Below are 15,648 nucleotides of genomic sequence, written 5' to 3'. Positions count from 1 at the left end.
CATCGTTATCACCAGCCCTGGTTTATCCGCTGCTGGATAAAGGCCTCTCCACGTCATCACCTTTCGTCTCATGGTCTCGTAGTTCAATAACGCATTTAAGTCTTGCACATGAGCCGATCTCATGGCAGTCACCTCCCTGGGTGTGTTCTCTCCTTTGGCTGCCATTCCGACAGCAGTCTCGTCAGCCAGCCATCGACCACAGACCGACGCTGTCCCTTCCCGATGCTGTGCAGCTGATGGATGCCTTCATTTCATCAAGGTTTGGTTACTGCAATGCCTTACTTGCTGTCGTTTCTAAAAAAAAAAAATCTATAAAGACAGCACTATATTCAAAAGTCAGCTGCCTGGGTTGTAACCAAATCTATATCATTCGTTCCTGCACTGGCTCCCTGTAAAGTAACAGAATCGACTTTAAGATTATTCTTCTCACGTTGAAGGCCTCGAATGAGTTGGCTCCCTAAATATCTCGCCAATCTGCTCACGTTTTATATTCCACTGCAAAAAATTTGATCTGCCCATTCTGGTCTAAAAATCTTTTCCGAAAGACCAGACTGTGTTCTATGGGAGAAGATGGAGCTATCTGCAGCATGGCTCCGCAATTGGTCCATTAGGGGAGTCTGAGTCTTTTATGCTTTTTAAATCGCATCTTAAAACTCACCTGTTTTAATTACAGGCTTTATGGACTAAAACGAAACAAAAAAACTGAGACTTTTTTATTTTACCAGGTAAGGCCCACTGAACTATATAGCGCTTTTTCAGAAGCGACCTGGCCACAAATGATAACTCAACGAAGTGACTTATGTGGAAATTTATAGCATCCAAATACGTTTTAACACATGCCTAATTGTGGATGGAAAAACATGAGTACCCGGAGAAAAATCCACACGACCACGGGAAGAAAGAGAGAGACATGCAAAGTCCAAATATACAGCAGGCGTCAGGGTCGGGTTCGAACCCACGACCTCCTGCATACCAGGCGAAGGAGTCAACATTTCACCACCGTAGCGTCCCATATCTTAACAAGCTTAATGTAAAGCGTTTTTAGGCCTTGTGCGAACTGTGCTGTGGAAAACCGAATTTATTATGTTTTATTAGAATTCTACCGATGTGTCCTGCCTAAGCCCACTTAATTTCCATAACATTTAATACGATGTTACGAATTTTTACATTTCGTTTTTGATCAAAGTGAGTCCCCCTTTCTGTCTGCGGTTGTAATTCTCAGCATTCACCCCCCACCCATGCTGCCTTGCAGCAAGCTCCACGTGTTTGTGTCAGTGCACCGATTAACAGCTTTGTTCGTAGAGGAAACATTGTTACGTTCATTTTCATCATCAAATAAAATTTAACAAAAGCACTCCACGCCACTCTTGCTCGCCTCATTATTTAATGACGTTGGTGTCGATCCTCCTGCAATAATTAATAATAACAATTACGATTTATTTTTGATAGAGCGCCCTTCAAGCCAGGGCGTCTCGTAGTGTTTTTTTACAGGCGATAAAAAAGTAGTTAATTAAAAGTGTGACTTTAAGAACGGGGTTAAATAGTTTAAAAGACACGAGGTTAAATTAAATAGACAGACATGTAAAGAAGAACCCGCTAGAATAAAAATGGAGGGCGAGGAGGGAAGAATGAGTCGAGGAGAAAGGGCACGGATTTGTACGTATGTATGCTGACTTATTTTGCACCGTACGTAGCCAACCGAGTGAATGAGAGGTGCGCAGGGGAAATGACAACAAACTAAACACAAAAAGCAGTTCTAAAGAAATTAGTTGTCAATCTAGATTATTTAAAAAGCATAGTTTCAGTGGCGTCCTAATATCGGATGGAAGAGCGTTCCCGACTGCTGCAGAAGAGCATCCGAAACCGCGCGATGCAGTGACCGTCTTTGTTCGATGCCTAACCAAAACCTGCTGCTCCGAGGATGACCAGAGTTTGTGTGATGGTTTATGCTCCTTGATGAAATCAGTGAGGTATTGTGGTTAATTTGTGACAAGGACTTTATGTGTATAAAGGAGTGATCCTGCGGAGAAGAGATCCGACCCTGACGCCTGCTGTATATTTCCTGTAATACATTACCATTGGTTGTTACAATGACTGCCATAACCCCACCTGTTATTGCTCTGTCATCACCCAATGTGAGGTGGCCAACACCGCTACGCAAGGCGGGTCCCTGGCGACCGCGCGGGTGTGTATGTGCAGATGTGCGTGTGTGAATGTGTGCAGGTGTGGTTAGGCGAGTGGCTCGTATTCGAAAAGGTTGTGACTTCTAATCATTGTTAGGGGGAGTTGACGCAGGCCATCATCCCCCCGGGGTCGATCAAATATGTATCGCTCTGTGGTGAAGTCGTCAGTGATTGCCCTGGCCCCCACCATAGAATCGTGGAATTTCCACCTTTGGCTCAGGGCTGTGAACAGGATATGGGCACCGACCACCTTGATGCTCGTTGGAGCAGAAAACCAATTTGGGATTTATTTCAAAATGTGAACAAAGCAGTGTAGAAAGTACTGCGTATCTCACAATTAAAGGATTGGCTTAGGAATTAAATTTGAGTTTCCTCTTCAAGGGTTGTGTAAAAAATATAAAGTCGATGCACTCTTAATCGACAAAGAGCTGCTTTTGAAAAACTAACATTGCCTCAGGCTACGAATATAATGGCAGTGAACAGTTTTGGAAAGTTCTCCCCTGTGCGTTCTGAGTGAGAGAGGCCTTCCTTGGTGGTCTGGCGGCACGAAAACACATTTGTTTGTGTTTTGGTGCGCTTGCGGTGGCGAGATGTTAATTACCTCCGCTGGTATAAAGGAGGACGTTGGTTAAATCCCAACCCTGATGCCTGTATATTAGGAGTTTGCGTGTTCTCTTTCCCGTGGTCACATGGATTTTCTCCAGATCCTTCGGGGTTTCCCTCCACAATAAGAAACATGCGTTTACAGCATTTGGCTGCTATAAATGCCCTCATGATGATAAGCCACTTCGTTGAGCTATCATTTGTGGCCATGTCGCTTCTGAAAAAAGCTATACATCTCAGTAGGCCTTACCTGGTAAAGTAAAACTAAATAGATTTATATTCTTGGTTCTTTCGGCAAAGTCACGTAAAAGGGAAATAATACAATAATAAAAATATATTACATTTCTTTTATTATTTCCCTTCTACGTGACTTTACCGAAAGAACCAAGAATATAAATCCCTGCAGTCACGAAAGCTTTTAATAAAACATTTAATAAGTTTAGTTTACTCAGTGGTATCAGTGAATTGTGCATCCTTGGAGAGAAATGTAAAAAAAACATATCAGAGCAAGATCTAACCTTTTTTCAAAAGTCAAAGAGCATCTGTAGAAAAATAAAACACGTTGTAATGAATATGCATTACGAAAGATGTGGTTTTGCGATTAATAATGGATACATTCACACCTGGGTCTTTTCCCTGTTGTACAAACTGTTGTACCTACAAACGCGATTTCGCTGTGTGTGCGCGTACAATATGCTGCACTCATAGAGAAAAAATACTAATGGCTCATGTGCCGAGTGAGTACGTAATAAATATCAATTACTTATCCAGGAGGAAGACTGAGTCATGGGACTGTCACGAGGGTCGTGCTGTATTCCGTTTTTATTTTAAGACGTTTTCAGCCAATTAACTATAAGTGTGTTTATTATGCAAGTGGAAGGAAACCGGAGGACCTGGAAAAAATGCATGCTGGGCAATGCTCTATCCCGCTGACGAATCAGTGCACCTCTGACATAACGTGGTCATTTGTTTCTCCATATCACTCTTCTACCGCCACTGTAATGGTCACTGTTCAGGTAAACTTCACTCATTGACTCCTTCACCCATGTTGAGGACTCAGTCAATTTGTCTTATTATTAGTGTATACAACCACTGCACTGCAGGTCACAACAACACTCACCCGCGCACTCACCACACTGCAGATCACAACAACACTCACGCACTCACTCACTGCAGGTCATAACAACACTCACCCACTCACCACAACAACACCCACCCATGCACTCACTACACTGCAGATCACAACAACACTCACCCACTCACCACTGCAGGTCACAACAACACTCACTCACTACACTGCAGATCACAACACTCACCCACTCACCACTGCAGGTCACAACAACACTCACTCACCACACTGCAGGTCACAACAACGCTCACCCACTCACTCACCGCACTGCAGGTCACAACAACACTCACTCACTGCAGGTCACAACAACACTCACCCACTCACTCACTACACTGCAAATCACAACAACACTCACTCACTCACCACACTGCAGGTCACAACAACACTCACCCACTCACTCACTGCAGGTCACAACAACACTCACCCACTCACTCACTACACTGCAAATCACAACAACACTCACTCACTCACCACACTGCAGGTCACAACAACACTCACCCACTCACTCACTGCAGGTCACAACAACACTCACCCACTCACTCACTACACTGTAGATCACAACAACACTCACCTACTCACTCACTGCAGGTCACAACAACACTCACCCACTCACTCACTACACTGTAGATCACAACAACACTCACCTACTCACCACTGCAGGTCACAACAACACTCACCCACTCACTCACCACACTGCAGGTCACAACAACACTCACCCACTCACCACACTGCAGGTCACTGCAATCGGAGGTACTATCCACTTAGCGTATTGGGCTATTGCACGCCTATGGTCAGCAACTGTTTAGTAATGACAAAAATAATACGTGGCCTGAATTTCACCTGCGGGAATGCGTGATGCACCCACTGGGAAGTTCTATGCTTTCCAATTGTCTATTTACATTTACAGTACCATTAATTACAACAGACTTCATCACTCGCAATTGGCCAACTGCTGGACCTACCGACTACAGAATAGGGAAACTCACTACACTTCAGACAATCTGTACTTTAACTGCTGGCGTGAGTATATTAACTCCTCCAAAGTTGGAGTCAGAATAAATATGAGCTCAACAAAAGGCATGTAACAACAAGTTTGCTTCACGAGTGTGAGACAACTATGGAAAACACAACTGGAAAACACAGCAGAGTATATACCACAGAGAGCCAATTAAAGTGTCTAAATTATGTAATCAAAAGGTGGGGGAGAGCAGGTTAGATTGCTTGGAATAGCTGGATTTGACAACGCAACATACAAAGTATAAAAAAAAATGTACCAGGTAAGGCGCACTGAGCTATACAGCTATTTTTCAGAAGCGACCTGGTCACAAAAGATAGCTCAACGAAGTGGCTTGTCACGTGGAAATTTATAGCAGTCAAATACTCTAAACACATGTTTCAAAATTTGGAGGGAAAAACCAGAGGACCCGGAGAAAAATGAACACAACCACAGAGAGAGAGAGAACACGCAAATATACAGGCGTCAGGGTTGGGATCGAACTAACGACCTCCTGCATACAAGGCGTGGGAGTTAACATATGACCACATAAGCAATGTGTCTCAAGCAAAACACGATTAGTGAACGCTCACTGCCTGCTACGACATTTTTGTATGTCGAATTTATTTCGCACCGTACGCATGCATCATAAATAATGGAAATTAGCCAAGTAGATGTAACGAAAAACTCGAAGCACACGAAGATGCGTGCGAGAAATGGACTACGGAACACCCGCAGGGTATTTACATACTGCTGTCTTTTTAAAAAAGTCAGGGGCCTTGAGCAGAACGTGTCATGGCCAGAAGCGACGGTGGCTGCTGGTCGATAATGATGACCGAGTGGCGGCCAGCGGAATGAAGCCAAGAGGCATCTACTGGAGAGATGGAGTGAGGGAATCAACTCGTGTGCCAGTGCTAGGTGGATTGCAACATCACGGCAGTGCAGCAGTTAGCTCACTGCGCTACTAACCCAGTGACCCGAGTTCGATTCCCGCTGAAGGCCACCGACACCTGTGACGATTATCTGAGCCGGTTCTAGGCCTCCCCTAGGTCGACTCAGCCTCAAATGAGTACCTGTAGTAAACATATCCATTGGGGAGAAAAAAGCTGTCAGGCGTGGTACTGGCCACCCACCCCCTCGTGTGCCGTGCCGGCTTTCATAGGTGCTACTCATGAACAGCACTTGCCCTAAAAGTCTGTTAAGGCTAAATGGGGGATGTTTGTCTTTGCTACATCACAAGGCCATGAGAGATGGTGGCTGCTTGAGGACACCTTCATCAAGCAGTGGATTGATCATAGTTGCTGATGATGATGATGCATTAAACATTTGAATCCTGCCGATTCAGAGGGTTTCCTCACATTCCCAAGACCATTTACAGCTCTCTCGGTGAACCTCCTGCATAAGGCCAGGCAGGTACAACGATGTCATCACCTTCCTTCACCCTCTCTGTGATGGTTTTAAACAAGCGATGTTGTGTGGGCTCACTCGTAAATTTACAACACGAAGGCAATGTATCTCGGCCTCGCCGTGCGCTGCGTTGCACCGCTAGTCGAGTAGATAACCATGTGTTCAATAAACCCTCGGAGCCAGGATGACCGTCCAACTCCGATCGTCATTTATTGAACACATGGTTATCTACTCGACTAGCGGTGCAACGCAGCGCACGGCGAGGCCGAGATAGTAAAAAGATAATGCTTCTTAAGCTCCCACAATGGACAAGTGCAGCTGTGATCTCACTGAGATGCGATGCGTGCCGCCATCTTGACTTATCTGTGTAATGGCTGACGCCCGCATGGTAAAGTGGAAATCTAACATCGTCACTTCCTGGTCACGTGACCAACATTAGCATCAAAAAACAGGAACTTCCTGTGAACACACGCTCCACATCTGCCATGAGGCAAGACACAATGCACATATGTAGGGTTAAACTCCGCTCAGTTAACCTAATGTGTGTACATGGGGAGTGCTATTAGCAAATTCTATTTTCCGAGTTTTATCTGTGTACGTTACTCCTTCTGTTCACGCAGTTAAAGATGAATCTCCATGTGGAATATGTTGAATTTTGCTGTCACTTCCAGGCGACTCTTCCTGCGAACGCTGATGATAATACGAATCGAATATAATTTTCTGCACATCGATTTCGAGGCATGGGTAACAGAAAGAATGAAGCACACACAAATCCATGCATCTCATATCATTCGTACTGTATCCTTCTTGTAACATTCCATATTTAATAGCTAGGTCAAAAGGTCACCGTGGTGAATACAGCCGATGTTTGTCACACGTAACCATCGCCTCCTTCCCTTTTATAGATCCTTCAGCCCTTGCATCTGACCTCCAATATCTATTCTGACAGTGCCCCCCCCCCCCCCCCCCCGTGTGAATGGGTGCTGGCCTCTGGATATCACTGCACTCCGCTTGTTTTGCTTGCCTGCTCTTCTCCATCCTGCACGAACGCCAATCCCATCGCAACCGCCTCTCCCTTTCATGCTTGTTTCTTATCGTCTATTCCAAATAATGGATGTGCTGAACAAGGACCTGATCAGATGCCTTGCTTCGACCTCCCAAGGCACCAGTAAGTTCAATTGAACCACTTCCGGTGTGACCAGATTAGGGTGTTTGTGCTGCTTCTGAACATCAATGGGACATCGCACCATCGTCTCTGGCTGTCAAGTCCGTCAGGGCGTCCAGGCCAGACTGGTTGTTGCCCTGTACATGCTGGAGGAGGAGGCTGTCACATGGCTCTGTGGCTACGCGGGGCTAACCTCCACTCACATGTAACATTGATTACATATGCATTTATTTTTCTTGTTTATCTGGTGCTCTGTGTAAAAGTCACGTGCAAAAGCATTCGCTAAATAAATTACAAACATCCACATTGCTTACTCTATGCTGCAAATAAATCCCCAGAAACCTGCTCATGTACCTATATTCGAAGGCCTGAAGCTTATTCTACAGTTGCTTTGGTAAGGTCCAGCTCCGACTCGTACAGAAACACGGACATTAGGCATTACTTCTGCTGCAAACGCCCATTTCTTACCACTAAAATTACTCCCTATACTCTTCCAAAGTGGTTCATGTAATTTCCATGCTTCTCACTGGGGATGTAAACATTCATCTCCTTAATTTCTCGATGAATTCGCATGATTCAGGGTCACGATTCATTTCAATAATTAATGATTTGTTGCCATTGTGGTGCCTTTAAAAGCTGTAATTTTTGCAATGTCTGCAGGGTTATGATCGTTAAGTGCATTAATTGATGCATTAAAAAGAGATGATTTATTACATTTCTATATCTCACTGCCTACACGTGCAAAGGATTGGCTGATGCATTATGCAGATGATTACCCCATGATGGCTCAGAAAAAGATCAGCTCCATCGTATGTCCTGGCGTCTATGACACGAGCACACATTCAACCATCCAGCTGACACGCAATCCAGCAGACGCTTTCGCCTGGACCAGGCTTGCACCCACGACCCTTTTTTTTACTGCGCCAGTCAACAAAAAGTGCGTTGGTAATTAGGAGCCCAGGGGATACACACGAAATCCAGTCGACTCCTGCCATTATCATTGAGCTGATCTGGCCAATGGCCTCCAATTACCACCACCCCAGGAGTTAGCACTGTGACCTACTTGGGCACTGAAGGAGCCCAATGAGATGACTCGATGCCAAGGGGCAGGTGTCAGCCATCTTGAACACGTAGGCTTTCGTGACCAATATTATTCATAATAAAGGGGTATTTTTTTGGTTAGATCGTGTAAATATGTGTGTCGTTAAATCCGCCACCATCCAATACAGCCAATTAGTAAGGTTTGTCAAGTAAACAAAAAGTGACAATTAGTTACTACTTCAGCCCACCGGTGTATTGGAGAGTAAATCCACACGTTTCGCTGGTAAATACATCCAGCATCATCGATAAAAATTAATAAAATCGCTGAACATTAGTCATGAGACTCAGCTAGGCATTCCTGGGTAAACGAGCATGAGAATAAAAATAAGGAAACATACCCTTTCTGGAAATAAAACAGGTGTTAAGATGTTCAAACACTAAATGGATACCTTTTGCAAGGCATCTAGTCTGCATTAACCACAAGTACTTGTGACAAAACATGCTCTGATAATAATATATGCATTGCCTTTGAAACTGATTGGTCTACACCAGAGACAGCCTTCTTTATGGCCTTGTCTCACGAGTGTCAGACCAGAGAACGCCAAAAGGTGAACAGCACAAAGACAAAACCTATTATTATTATTGTTTCATAAGTTTGATACTGGTAAAAGGGTCCCATATAAATAAAAATAACAATTGTTACATGCCTAATTCCTGGAAACGCTAATATCCAACCCTCCTCCTTCTCCATAAGTAGAGCAGTGGTTGTTAAGAGGGAGTAAGAGATCCCCCCGTAAGTGGGTCGTGCAGTGAAGGGTTGCATATATTGTTTGTCGGCAGAAGCCTGAATGACACTGAGATACCATTCATCAGTGGGAGCGTTTCATCATCGTTAGCTACATCCTCGCCAGGTCCACTCTGGGCCGTTTCACTGCTGTGGAATGAGCAGTGGTGGAATTGGCACTTTGACTGCCCAATGTATGAATGGCAACAATGGGGAATGGAGATGGGTTTATTTTTTCTCTACAAAACGCCTTAATTTTGCCAAAAAGTGATGGAATGTTGAGCAAAAAAGCTACTATATCTATGATATGCAATATATCCCCTATCATTATTGGCTAAAACAATTTCCAATAAAAGTGTTGTCTGTGTAAAATGTATTAGTGCCAAAGAGATTACGTGAAATGTGTGAATTGGGCCCAGTGGCTGTCAAGTTTGCAGGCACCCCCATTTGGTGACCAAATAACATTGTAAACAATCCAACTGGAAGAAGAAAAAAAATCTACGCATATAAACACTGTCACATTGCACACACGATGACTTGACGACTACCTTTCGTCAAACCAGAGGTGGCCGGGTGGCTAAGGGGGGAGTGGGGGGGTGAATGCTGTCAGAGTGCTAAGGCGGCGGCACTGCCCGGCACTGCCCAGCACCGCTGACATCCTGAGCAGGATATCTGGACAGCCACCGGTGATTAAACACGGTTCCCAAGTTCTCGCGAGTTGACAGTCGCCACCAGTGACGCAGGCAAAAAAACACCCAAATTAATAGTTGGAGAACTCTCTCAGCCGCACCTCCGATGGGCACTGTTGGCTACGTACTGTTCGAAAGAAGTTCAACATATATACGGCTGCATGCCTCTAGCAGGATCACAGCTATTTACCCAGCACACCACCCTGTCATGATTCCAGGGTCGCAATAGGATTCAAAAATTAATACTTTTTTCGAAATAGTTTTTTTTACCATCTAGTTCTGTACACCTTTTGTTCCGTCTCATTCTCTCCGTTGGTCTAGACGTGACGGTAAGTTACAGCCCTTCATCAACCCACTGCAGGACAAAAGGCCTCCGAACGCCATGGTGTCAGGTCGTGGGGAGGTCGTTTGATCGAACTTCACCCCACGCTAATGAGTGGCGAGTTGGTGACCGTTTCAGTGATCACCCACCACTGATGTTGGCCAATGAGATTCACAGCGCAGTACGATCACCGCTATGCCACTGCTTGACCCAGTGATGCACATGTATCCTAAACAAATAATTCGTTACAGTATGACCAGCAGAATGCAAGGCATTATCACATTAGCGTAGTATTAAATTACAATCAACGATTAAAAATCGCTGATGCACGCCCAGTCCTCTCACTGCTGATGACGAGGCCTGTGGAGGCGACCTTCTGGGGTAGTTCTGCGGCGTCGCTTTCCCCTGGTTGTCCTCTGGCAAGGGGTAAGTGCACTGCTCGATGTGAGAGCTCCTCCGAATGCAAACGTCAGTGTCTCGCGACGTGACGCCAATAACACGATTCGAGAAAGTAGTATTCTTGTGGGGAGGGGGAGGGTTAAAAATTACTATAGACTTGTTAAGAAAGAACATAAAACCAACAAAAGTGTGTGCTTTCAAGCGGAAGCTTCGAGCCAGAGCGGTGTATACTCTGTATGAACGCTTCAAGGGCAATTGGAAATCTCTCAACGCTCTTACACACGCCCATCAGACTTTTTTGCGAATCCTTCAATATTGAAATAAATGGAGCCGCCGGATTGGGTAAATTATATCACCCCACTGCGTTATCTGCTAAAGAAATGTAGTTTAAAGGTTATTTTTTTACATGAAAGGAATTCTTAATCTGGGTTAACAGTGGCAAAAAATGCAGAGCTCGACTACTTTGAGACTCGGCAAAGATTTTTATGGATAACTTTACCCACACTTGAATAATAACAAAATAATAACAATAACATTAATAATACCAACAATAACGTAAATAATAAACTTTAATAATAAGAATAATGATGACATGAATAATAACAATTATAATCATAATAACAATAACACAAAAATAACAACAACAAATTCAAACAACATTGTCAATCCACCATTGAACGAAGGCCTCACCATGCTGTGTGAGTCACAGGGGTGGTTTAACCATACTTCACCACACTGGTCGATAGGGACTGATTAAATGGGGGGAAGGGGGGTGCAGGACTGCTTCAAATATCAATCAGCACAGAGGATAGTAATACGAACATAAAGACAGCATTCCATTATAAAATGAAAAATACATATGTATCTTTGAATGTTTTGAACACCATATCGTGAAGGTACCATATATTATTATATTATATTGTTGCGTATGTCAAGATGTGCTAAATGCCAATGTTGAGGTCTTCTGGACCCGAAGAGATGGCTTAAGGAAAGAAAGTCCGTGTAGTTTTGATACCCCTCCTCTATTGAAGGAACGCAGGCCACAGTGGTTTACTCCACAGTCCACGTTTGACTTCAAACTTTCGTGCCTGCAGGAATTAATATTCTTGGTTATTTCGGAAAAGTCACGTAGATAGAAAATAAAAATTCAATTTAATAAAAATAAACAAATAAAAGCAAAAAACACCACGACGTTTCGATCACAACACAATCGGTTTTCATCAGGCGGAGAGAAAAGAAGACTGCTTGTGTTGCGATCGAAACGTCATGGTTATTTTTTTGCATTAATTTTAAATTTTACTAAAATTTTTATTTTTATTTTATTTTCTATCCATGTGACTTTACCGAAAGAACCAAGAATATATCTACAGTCCAATTTCGGTTACATGGCCACAGTCGCACCACTTTGGCTTGTGTCGTTAATTTCCCATTCACGAAGGAGACGTGCAAAATCCGCCCGTTGATGTTCTGATGATGCAATTCCTCCAGATCTGGGTGAGATACTAGGATGGTGACAGCAGCAGCGCAATCCCAGAAAGGCGTGATCGGGACTCGAATCAGCGACGAGGAACAAATGTTGAGGTAGCCAGGTGGTTGGAAAGAAAACGTGCGAACTGCCTTGCAGTTGGCATGTCTTTGTAGACGTAATGGTATAATGTTCGCCAGAACAGGGAGCCAGGGGATCTGTGTTGGTCTCAAGTGTTCCGGTTACGATGCGCATCGCGTTTTTCAACTGTGCATCAAGCAGTTCAGTGTGTGTGCGAGCTAACGGACCAGGCCGGAGCGCAGTGGCTCTGCCACCGAGTAGATCGGTGAGAAGGCGGCAGGTCGCGGCACATCGGCTCAGGCACCCACAGGTCGTTCCTGCAAGTTTCTGTAGCAGGGCGATTCTTGATTTTGTACAGATCTGCTTTATACATATGTATCTTGCACTGTACATAACCAGCCGTGCTAATCGAAGGTCCTGGAAATATGGGGCATGAAGGTGAGGCTTCTGTCCACAATAACCTCTAGAGTACATATCTTGGAGTGGGGTCATAGCGCACTGGGCTTCCACAGAAGGACATATCAAGGGTGGCATCTGCTGCATGATTGTTCAGATGGAAAGTACTAGTCATGGTTTATAACAGTAGTCCCATGATTAAGAGTGACATCGGGTTAACGTTTTTTGCGGTTAACATTTCGCCTCCCATAGAACCCCCATGGTTTCAACTAACATCAACATTGTTGACTAACGTTAACATTGATGACTAACGTTAACATTGATGACTAATGATAACATGTTTACGCTATTCACGCGGGCGCCAATTTCGGCCAATCAGAGTGCTCGTAAGAGGAGCTGAGCCATTCTCTCAGCCAATCAGCAACGCCCATTAATGAGCGTTTAGACCTTGCCTGGGTTTTATTAAACATTGTTTTCTGTTTTCCCAGTGGAAACAGCACTCGTGTAGACTTCAATTAACACTTATTTAAGTTAATAGTAGTTTTCGTGGAACGGTTTAAAAACGTTAACCGAGGGACTACCATACTGGAGTTATACAGTCCATGAAATTCCTTTACTTTAGCGCAGGCAAGATGTCAAATCAGCATTTCAAAGGATCTCCCCATTAATAGCGTTCTTCATGTTCATCTGATTTTACAAAATGACAAGAGCAACTCAAATACAGTTAAAAATTTTAAGAGGTTCTAATTTCATATCTCAAAAAGCAATAAATCGTATCTGAGCACACAATTATATTCCAACCTGAAAACTAATTTATGGATAGAATGCTTCTGCGATTCACATTCAGACGGTGATTTATGTACTGTACGTGAAATCAATACCATTTATTAAAAAAAAAATCAATGTTAGAAACTTTAGTTGTCTGACCTAAATCAGAAAAATCTTACTTTGTTCTGTACATAATATATGGTTTTAATACAGTTCAACATAATCATAAATATTTTTCGATTTAAAGCTTTCGTGACTGCAGGGATTCATCTTCTTGGTTCTTTTCGGTAATGTCACGTAGAATGGAAATAATAAAATAATAAAAATAAACATAATAAAATAATTCTCACGACCTTTCGGCCACAACGCAAGTAGCCGTCCTCAGGTGGAGAACAGGTCTGTCGAGGAGACTCTGGCCGAAACGTCGTGAGAATTATTTTATTATGTTTTATTTTTATTATTTTATTATTTCCATTCTACGTGACTTTACCGAAAGAACCAAAAAGATAATCATGAATAGTTTATGATAATAAATGTTCAGCCCTTTGTCAATCCACTGCTAGATGAAGGCCACCCTATGCCATGTCAGTTACGGGGGTCATGTGACCATACTTCACGCTCGTCCGTGCAGGGTGGGTAACGTTTGGGGGAATGTGCGGCAAAACCTGCTCATATACCGTATCACTTTCCACAGTTGTTAGGGTGCCGAAGTGGCAAGATATTATCTCCCTCAACCGGTATGCAGGAGGTTGTGGATTTTTCTCCGGGCCCTGTGGTTTTTCCCTCCACATTTAGAATCAAAGTGCGTTTAGAGAATTTGGCGACTATAAATGTAACGTGATAAGCCACTTCGTTGAGCAATCATTTGTGGCCAGGTCGCTTCTGAAAAAGAGCTAATAAGCTCAGTGGGCCTTACATGGTAAAAACCAAAATAGTTCATAGAATGGCTGGGAACTGAACTCAGGCTACTGGGCTCAGAGTACAGTGTCCTAACCACCACCGCTGTCCCCCACCCCGTCCTCTTCTGTTCGAGTGATAAGGAATTGTATTTCAGTTCAAGATTGTAACACATCACCCCATACGCTGGGTGGCGGGGATGGTTACCGTCCTTGACCTGTAATTGGAGGTTGCGAGTTTAAATCTCCCCTCGGGTTCACTTCATCTATCACTTGTTTTTGGGTCGATAAAATAGTGCCATTTTGTGGGAAATTAACAATGGTCATACCCCCATAAAAAATTGCCCTCCCGATCCTCTGCGTAGGAATGTGGAACTTCCCCCTGTTATCTCCCAACCTATGTAGATGAGCGCTGCCTATTTACTCGTGTGAGCAGAGAGGAAGAAGCTTGGCTTCGTTGCATTTGTCTGTTCCTTTTGTAGCACAGATTGCAGGCAGGGTTTCACTCTTAACAAATATGAAGATCGTTTTTTTTACAAAACAAAACTTGTTAAAATAGATGTAATTTATTTTTCATGAAATAATAAAACATTTTATGAAATAATTATTTAATAATTGTAACTACTGTATTTGAATTGTGTTATTAGTGTTGTGTGGTCATGAAATGACGACGTTACCATCTGGAACTATCACGGCGAGCAGGGCACCACCTTGTGTCAGAGCTCTGAGAAGGTGACGTCACAGAGCTACCCTCTGAATTAATCTCAATTTGTCTCTTTGTACGCACAAGTAGGCCCACTGTGTTTGCTCTCTGCAAAGAGCTTTTGTTGTTGTCACGTGTCAATCAAAGTTAAAACATTTGAGCGAATTTAGAGCAGGATTATTGTGAAACTGAGGATTAAGCGGGCAGCCGAGGTGGAGTGTCTAATCTTGGCAGCAGACAGTTTCACATGTAGTAACATGTACAGTACAGTAGTAACATGTACAGTAGTAACATGTACAGTAGTAACATTCTGCGCACACCTTCCCGGTGTTGGCGGTCTGTAGGCGCTACCACTACGTACACTCACGAATACCAGTCCGGCGGGTGTCGCGAATCGGGAATTGGTATGCGTTTAGTAACTCGTGAATAAGTGAAACTCGTGAATACAGAACCCGCGCATAACGAGTTTACTGTATTTGTTTTACCCAAAAAATCAGCCTCGCTGAGTCTCAAGGCTCTTTTTCAGGGAGGGTCCTGCCAAGTTTTCACAGGAGGGGAGGGGGGGCAACGTTGCTGCCGTGTATTAATCCCAACCGACTAATTCTCAGGTCGTTATTCAGTAT

The 15,648-nt window shown here is 43.7% G+C and overlaps 1 protein-coding gene across 1 annotated transcript in view; it reads right to left on the bottom strand.

The window, feature by feature from the left end:
* Positions 1 to 15,648, bottom strand: part of GRIN2C (glutamate ionotropic receptor NMDA type subunit 2C) — a 194,941-nt gene that overhangs the window by 169,364 nt on the left and 9,929 nt on the right. The gene's annotated exons all lie outside the window — the stretch shown is intronic.

Source organism: Lampetra planeri, chromosome 1 (assembly GCF_965212315.1).
Source record: "Lampetra planeri chromosome 1, kcLamPlan1.2.h2, whole genome shotgun sequence".
Lineage (NCBI taxonomy): Eukaryota > Metazoa > Chordata > Hyperoartia > Petromyzontiformes > Petromyzontidae > Lampetra > Lampetra planeri.
This window is presented reverse-complemented; position numbering and strand designations above follow the sequence as displayed.